The sequence below is a fragment of the Narcine bancroftii genome, chromosome 1 (genome assembly GCF_036971445.1).
Source record: "Narcine bancroftii isolate sNarBan1 chromosome 1, sNarBan1.hap1, whole genome shotgun sequence".
Classification (NCBI taxonomy): Eukaryota; Metazoa; Chordata; class Chondrichthyes; order Torpediniformes; family Narcinidae; genus Narcine; species Narcine bancroftii.
Genome location: NC_091469.1, coordinates 493,878,534 through 493,886,973, shown reverse-complemented (window position 1 = coordinate 493,886,973; position 8,440 = coordinate 493,878,534). Strand labels below are relative to the sequence as shown.

The 8,440-nt window shown below is 49.7% G+C and overlaps 1 pseudogene; it reads right to left on the bottom strand.

Annotated features, from left to right (window-relative positions):
• The window catches only part of LOC138752020 (zinc finger protein 729-like), a 60,739-nt pseudogene extending 52,572 nt beyond the window's left edge, over positions 1-8,167 (bottom strand).
• Positions 8,168-8,440: the final 273 nt, after the last annotated feature.

Sequence of the window (8,440 nt, the reverse complement as noted above, 5' to 3'; positions counted from 1 at the left end):
AAGAAAGATTGGACTGTGAACCAAAAAACTTTTCTAAACTTACACACACGTGCGCTCAGAATTAGAAGAGGGTTAAGTTAGGTAAAGTAAGTTAATAATGATAAGTTAAAGTGTAATTCTGTTTTCATGTTTAAAGATCATTAAAATCAACTTTTGTTTAAGAAATCATTTATCTTGGTGACTATCTATTGCTGCTGGGTTTTGGGGTCCTCTGGGCTTGTAATACCCCCATCTCCAACATTCAGCCCCACAAACTACATCATCTCCCACTATCACCCTGAATCAACAGGGGCTTCTCCACACCCCCATCTCCAACATTCAGCCCCCCACAAACTATATCGTCACTCACTGTCACACTCTCACCCAGGTACGAGCCATGGCATCAGGTCTCTGGCACAGAGACTTGTCCTGTGTCAAAGAAGGGAAGGTAAGAGGTTGGGATTCCATCCTTAGGGGGACATCATCATTATGGAGATGAATATAAAATTGCAAAGGCCCATAGAGACAAGATTCTTTCTTGGCCAGCAATAAAATCAGAGGATGCGAAGCCTTTACAAGCATATGCACTCTTTCTGAGAGGATGTTGTAACACGATGGGAAGTCGTGTACATTTGCAAGAGCTGAATTTGCTTGCTAATTTGTCAATTATTATAAGTACATTATAAGATTAAGGACTTACGGAAAACCAAGGTTGCAGAGCTGAAGATGCTTCCTGGAAGGGATTCTACCTTTGAGGATGTTGTACAATTCTTGGAATGGCATGTGCATGTTAACACTGTACCAGTCTTTGGAAATATTAAGGATACTTCAATAGTTCCTAAAGATGTAAAGAAGTCTAAGTCATCATCTCAACAGAAACCAAAGGGAAGTACCTTTGTTACTGCTATGTCAGATACAAGCACAGGAAAGAACAAGGAAACAAAGGAAGATCAGACTGTTCAGGAAAGATGTTGGTATTGCAAAGATAAGCATGCTTAGAAAGATGTTGGAGAAGAAGTCGCATGATGAGAAATTAATCTTTTTAAAGAAAAATGGAATATGTTTTGGTTGCTTGTGTAAAGGACACATGAGCAAAACTTGTAATAAGCGACTCAGTTGTGATATATGCAGTTTAAAGCATCCCAAGTTACTGCATACTCAATGAAGTAAATTTGAGAACCAAGTCCAACAATCTGAATCCAAGACTAAAGACACAGTCAGAGGGGATGCTTCAACTTTGGTTCAGACAAACAGTCTTACTGGGACCAGTGACAAATCTCTCTCAATAGTTCCTGTATAGGTTAAAGCTAAAAAAGGAACTTCATACTGAAGGCCTATGCATTTCTTGATCCAGGAAGTACCGCATCATTTTGCACTGTTGAGTCAATGAATAAACTTAATGCTCATGGTAAAAGATCACAGATCTTGTTGAAGACAATGAATGATGAAAAGCACATTGAAACTAATATAGTTTCAGGTTTAGATTGCTGGATTGAATAGCAATGAATTTTGTGATCTTCCAAGTGTATACTTAGAAGTCTATGCCTGTGAATAAGGAGAATATTCCCTACCAGAATGACATCAAACAGTAGGATCATCTAAAAGATGATCTAAGATTGATGCTAAAATTGAGATACATTAGATGTGCCAAAAGCTCTCAAACCTCTACAAGTAATAAGAAGTAAAAATGCTGTGAGAATGTTGCTTGGATGGACAATTAAGGGACCATTAGAAGGATATTGAATAATGATCAGGAGACGTTGAACTTGAATGTCAACAGAATTTCAGTTGTGAAACTTAATGAACAACAGCTTAAAATTGATTTTCCATGAATGTATCACAGATATTCAAGAACCTTCAAAGGAGGACCAGCAGTTTCTAGATTTAGTTTCAAATTCCGTTAAACATGTTGATGATCATTACTGAAGCATTACCTTTGAAGAGAAATTTGTATGCCAGATAATAAAATAATTGCAGAACAACACATGCCGAATTTGAAGAGAAAATTTAAGAGAAATTCCTCCTTTCATTTGGAACATACAAATGTCATGTTGGACAGGATAGCCAAGGGTTATGTAGAAAAGGCATCAGAAGATATCTTGGAACGTAAAGATGGTTAAAAATGGTATTTACCTCATTATGGAGTTATACATCCACAAAAGTTGAAACTATGTGTAGAATTTGATAGTGGAGCATCACTTCAAGGAGTTTCACTGAATTCTCAACTTCAACAAGGTCCAGACTTAACTAGTACAGTAAAGCCTCGCTAGAACACGGTAGTTGGGGGTCCAAGGTTTTATACCGCATGACAGTCGAGTTGTGGAACAGATACACATATAGTAAGAGTGCCCACGGATAATCAAACCCAAATATTAGCAGTTATCGAAGGATCCACTATCTATAACTAACAATTTCAATGAAAGAAAGTGAGCGCATTCTTTTAATATTGGGATTCTGAATTTTAATCAACTTATTTTACAGAAATTTGCAAAGTTCAGCCGCTTTCAGATGGCCACTCTCCCCACTGCCGACAGCGCCTGGAATGGACCCTTCACTGACATACACCATGCACCAAACACTATGCATCACCCACGGCCCACAACTTGGAGTGGACCCCCCACCCTTAACCAACATACACCCTGCTCCACCCTCTGCCCACAACCTGGAGTGGACCCCCCACCCTTAACCAACATACACCCTGCTCCACCCTCTGCCCACAACCTGGAGTGGAACATCCACCCTTAACCAACATACACCCTGCATCACCCACGGCCCACAACTTGGAGTGGACCCCCCACCCTTAACCAACATACACCCTGCTCCACCCTCTGCCCACAACCTGGAGTGGACCCCCCACCCTTAACCTACATACACCCTGCTCCACCCACGGCCCACAATCTGGAGTGGAACATCCACCCTTTATCGAGATACACCCTGCATCGTCCATGGCCCACAACCTGGAGTGGAACATCCACCCTTAACCTACATACACCCTGCTCCACCCACGGCCCACAATCTGGAGTGGAACATCCACCCTTAACCAACATACACCCTGCTCCACCCTCTGCCCACAACCTGGAGTGGAACATCTACCCTTAACCTACATACACCCTGCTCCACCCACAGCCCACAACCTGGAGTGGACCCCCCACCCTTAACCAACATACACCCTGCTCCACCCTCTGCCCACAACCTTGAGTGGACCTCCCACCCTTAACCAACATACACCCTGCTCCATCCACAGCCCACAACCTGGAGTGGAACATCCACCCTTAACCGACATACACCCTGCTCCACCCACGGCCCACAACCTGGAGTGGAACATCCACCCTTAACCGACATACACCCTGCTCCACCCACGGCCCACAACCTGGAGTGGAACATCCACCCTTAACCTACATACACCCTGCTCCACCCACGGCCCACAACCTGGAGTGGGACCCCCACCCTTAACCAACATACACCCTGCTCCACCCTCTGCCCACAACCTGGAGTGGAACATCCACCCTTAACCTACATACACCCTGCTCCACCCACGGCCCACAACCTGGAGTGGAACATCCACCCTTAACCTACATACACCCTGCTCCACCCACGGCCCACAACCTGGAGTGGAACATCCATCCTTTATCGAGATACACCCTGCATCGTCCATGGCCCACAACCTGGAGTGGAAGCCCCACCCTTAACCAACATACACCCTGCTCCACCCTCTGCCCACAACCTGGAGTGGAACATCCACCCTTAACCTACATACACCCTGCTCCATCCACGGCCCACAACCTGGAGTGGAACATCCGCCCTTTATCGAGATACACCCTGCATCGTCCATGGCCCACAACCTGGAGTGGAACCCCCACCCTTAACCAACATAGACCCTGCTCCACCCTCTGCCCACAACCTGGAGTGGAACATCCACCCTTAACCTACATACACCCTGCTCCACCCACGGCCCATAAGCTAGAGTGGAACATCCACCCTTTACCGACATACGCCCTGCCTCACCCACGGCCCACAACCTGGAGTGGAACATACGCCCTGCCTCACCCATGGCCCACAACCTGGAGTGGAACATCCACCCTTTACCGACATACGTCCTGCCTCACCCACGGCCCATAACCTGGAGTGGAACATACGCCCTGCCTCACCCATGGCCCACAACCTGGAGTGGAACATCCACCCTTTACCAACATACACCCTGCCTCACCCACAGCCCACATCCACGAGTGAACCCCTTACAATGGTTTTCCAGTGTCATCCACAGCTTACAACCTAGAGTGAAGCTCAGTGATCGTCTCAAGGGGAAAAAATGGTGGGTTTTATACTGCAGTTGTACAACAGAGGGCATCTCTCTGAACTGATAGGAAGGGGGTGGGGAGCTGGAAGAGACCCAGAGAGATGGGAGAGACTTCGGGAGTGGGTATGAAAGGAAATTGGAAAAGACGATATTCATGCCATCCAGTTGGAGACAGAATACAAGGTGTCCCTCCCATTTGTAGGTAGCCCCAGTTTAGTAGTAAACGAGGCCACGGACTGACATTTCAGTGTGAAAATGGTGCATGGAATTGACACGGTCGGCAAAAGATAGATTCTTGCTGTTGCAGTGGACAGAGGGAAGGTGCTTAACAAAGCGATCTCCCACTCTGTGTCCAGACTCCCCGATGTAGAGGCCCCAGCATAAGCCCTGGATGCAGTGGATGATGTCTGGCAGAGTCACAAGAGAAGTGTTGCTTCACTTGTTTGGGAGGCGATCAGGAGAGGTGGGTGTAGCATTTGGTGCAGTCACAGAGGTGGCTCTCAGGTGGGGGAGGGGGAATTAGGAGGAAGGGATGAGAGGGAGAGGGAGTTGCAGAGGAAGCGGGTCCCTGCGGAGAGGGGAGGGGTGTGTCTGGTGGTGGGATTCTGCTGTAGGTTGTGGACCTTGTAGAGAAATTCTCATTTGATGTAAGGTAGAAGAACTAAATGAGTTGGCTGCAAAATTATTGGGGCTGGGATGAGGAGAATCCCTTCCTGCAGTGAGCGGTATCAGTCTGGGAGAAGCAGCAGCAAAGGGAGGTGGAAATGCACTGGAAAATTGCAGGACTGCGGAGAAATTGCCTCAAACGAGGCCGAATAAGTCAAATACAAAGATTCAACATCCTTGTGATTTGTGAGGCTGGATTAAGGGGCAGAGGTTTAGAGGTAACATGAGGGGGAACTTCTTTACTCAGAGAGTGGTGGCTGTGTGGAATGATCTTCCGGGAGAAATAGTGGCGGCGGAGTCAATTGTATTATTTAAGAAAAGGTTGGACAGGTATATGGATGAGAAGAAGATGGAGGGTTATGGGCATTGTGCAGGGAGGTGGGATTAGAAAGGGGTGTTTGGTTCGGTGCGGACTAGAAGGGCCTAATGGCCTGTTTCCGTGCTGTAATTGTTATGTTATGTTATCAGAGGAGGCTGAGGGAGACAGGACCTTATGGAGATTTATAAAATCACCAAGGGCATGGAGAAGGGCGTCAGGCATCATCTTTTCCCCAGCACGGGGGAATTTAAAACTCGAGGCCAGAGATTTAAGGTGAGAAGGGAATTATTTACTACAGACCCAAGGGGGACACCATGATTCAGATGTCTACTGTTCCCAATGTGGCCTCCTCTATGTCAGAGACTGGACGCAAGACGTGGAGATCGTTTCGTTGAGCATCTTCACTCTGACTGCTATAAATAAATAACAAACCTCCCCCAGTGAGCAACCATTTCAATTCTAGGCTCCATTCCCATGGCCTCGTGCACAGTCGAACGGAGGCCACCTGGACATTGAAGGAACCTCTAAAATTCCATCTGGACACTTTCCATCCAGATGGGATTAACATCGACTCCTTCAGCTTCCATTAAACCCCTCCCTGAGTCCCTCTCTCTTTCCCTATTCCCCATCTCCTTTCCTCAGAGATATACCCCCATCACATCTCAGTGTTTTTCTCTTCTTCCCCCCACCTGTATTGACCTATGACCTCCTCGCCCTGTTCCTCCCTCCTCTCCTCCTTTTTATACAGGTGCCTGCCTGCTTTTTGCTCAGACCTTGATGAAGGGGCCAGGCCTGAAATATTGGTTACCTTACAGATGTTGAGTGACCTGCTGAGTTTCTCCAGTATCGATCTGCAGTCCCAGCGCCTACAGACCCCCATTTAACTTTACACGGGGGGGGGGGGTCACGTTAAATGATCTGCCAGAGGAAGTAGTGGAGGTGGGTGACTTAGAAGACATATATTCAGGAACATGGATCAGAAGGGGGGTGTAATGGATATGGGCCAAATGGAGTCAGCACAAACAAGCTGGGCCAAAGGGCCTACTTTCTACGCTGCACAACTTTATGACCCAACGAGGCTGATCTGTGACCCAACTCTGAATGCCCAACCACGCTCCATACCCGTTGGTTCAGAAAACATTCATTCACCTTGAGTTTCCAAATGAGTTTAAGAAACACCCATCCCCACTTGTGGCAAAGGCTTCCAGACTCTTACCCCCCAGATATTGCTCCCCAAATGGCCAGGCTCCCTCATCCCGACTCCCCCAGTCCCCTCCGTCACCAGAATAGGGAGAGGAGGGGATAGCTCTCAGTTGCCTTACAGTCAATGGACTGGGCAGAATGATAGTTCAGCACAGAATAGATGGGCCAAATGACCTGTTTCTGTGCAGTTCTGTGGTTCAACACCAGAAAGACTATTCAAATAATCCTAACTAAAGCCCAGATCCAGCCCTTGCTATTCAACAGACAACACACTGGATGTTCAAGGTCCAGGTCATTTATTTGCCATGTGCCAAGTACATTAAGCTTCAGGATGGTTACAAGAGCTGTTAAGATCAGCTGGACAGGGATGGGATGGTGGACACAGTTCGACCTTGGTTAGAATGACGGGTGTGGGGGTTAGATCATCAACAGAATCCGGCTCACTTGTGGACCCGCTGGTGCTTCAACAGGCTGGCTGACTGGGTGAAGCTCTTGCCACAGCTAAAGCAGTTGAAGGGCCTCTCCCCGGTGTGGACCCGCTGGTGGGTCAGCAAGTTGGAGGACTGAGTGAAGCCCTTACCACATTTGGGGCAGATGAAAGGTTTCTCCCTGGTGTGGACCCGTTGGTGGGTCAACAGGTGGGATGTCTTGGTGAAGCCCTTGCCACACTCAGGGCAGGTGAAGGGCCTCTCCCCGGTGTGAACCCGCCAGTGTATGTCAAAGTTGGATCTGTTGGTGAAGGCCTTCTCACACTCAGGGCAAGCGAATGGCTTTTCTCTGGTGTGGACCCGCTGGTGACTCAGCAGGTGGGAGGTCTTGGTGAAGCCCTTCCCGCACTCGGAGCAGATGAATGGCCTCTCCCTGGTGTGGAGCACCTGGTGGGTCAGCAGGTGGTAGAACTGAGTGAAGCCCTTCCTGCACTTGGGGCAAGTGAATGGCTTGTCGCTGCTGTTAATCTTTTGGTGGCTCAACAAGTTTGATCGCTTACTGAAGCCCTTGCCGCAGTCGGGGCAGACGAATGGCTTTTCCCCGGTGTGGACCCGCTGGTGGGTCAGCAGGTTGGAGGTCTGGGTGAAGCCCTTGCCACACACGGGGCAGGTGAAGGGCCTCTCCCCGGTGTGAACCCGCCGGTGTATCTCAAGGTTGGACTTGTTGGTGAAGGTCTTCTCACACTCGAGGCAGGTAAACGGCTTTTCCCCGGTGTGGACCCGCTGGTGCATCCACAGGCTGGAGGTCTGGGTGAAGCCTTTCCCACAATCAGGGCAGGTGAAGGGCCTCTCCCCGGTGTGGACCCTCCGGTGTATCTCAAGGCTGGATAAGCTGGTGAAGGTCTTCCCGCACTCGGGGCAGGTAAAGGGCCTCTCCCCGGTGTGGACCCGCTGGTGGCTCCGCAGGTTGGAGGTCTGGGTAAAGCCCTTGCCGCACTCGGGGCAGGTGAAGGGCCTCTCCCCGGTGTGGACCCGCTGGTGGCTCCGCAGGTTGGAGGTCTGGGTAAAGCCCTTGCCGCACTCGGGGCAGGTGAAGGGCCTCTCCCCGGTGTGGACCCGCTGGTGGCTCCGCAGGTTGGAGGTCTGGGTAAAGCCCTTGCCGCACTCGGGGCAGGTGAAGGGCCTCTCCCCAGTGTGGACCCGCTGGTGATTCATTAACTGACTCAACCATTTGAAGTTCTTCCCGCAGTTGGAGCATTGAAACGGGTTCATCTCTGTGGGGTCGAGAGGATGTGACCAGGGGATAAATCAATGCAGTCCTGCCCGGGGCTCACAGCCCAATGCAGTTTCCCGCAGAGCCGGGCCGCGGGTTGAATCAACACCGAGGCTGGACCTGGGTCCAGGAGCCGGGACCCGGTGAGAGGCGTCCTCCAGCCGGGCGGTGCAAGGCACGGGAGCCCCCCGATCCGGGAGTACGCGCTCCGCTCCGCTCCGATCTGGCACCCGGCAGCAGACCGGTCGGAAGAAGGTGAAAGCAGCGGAGGGGGA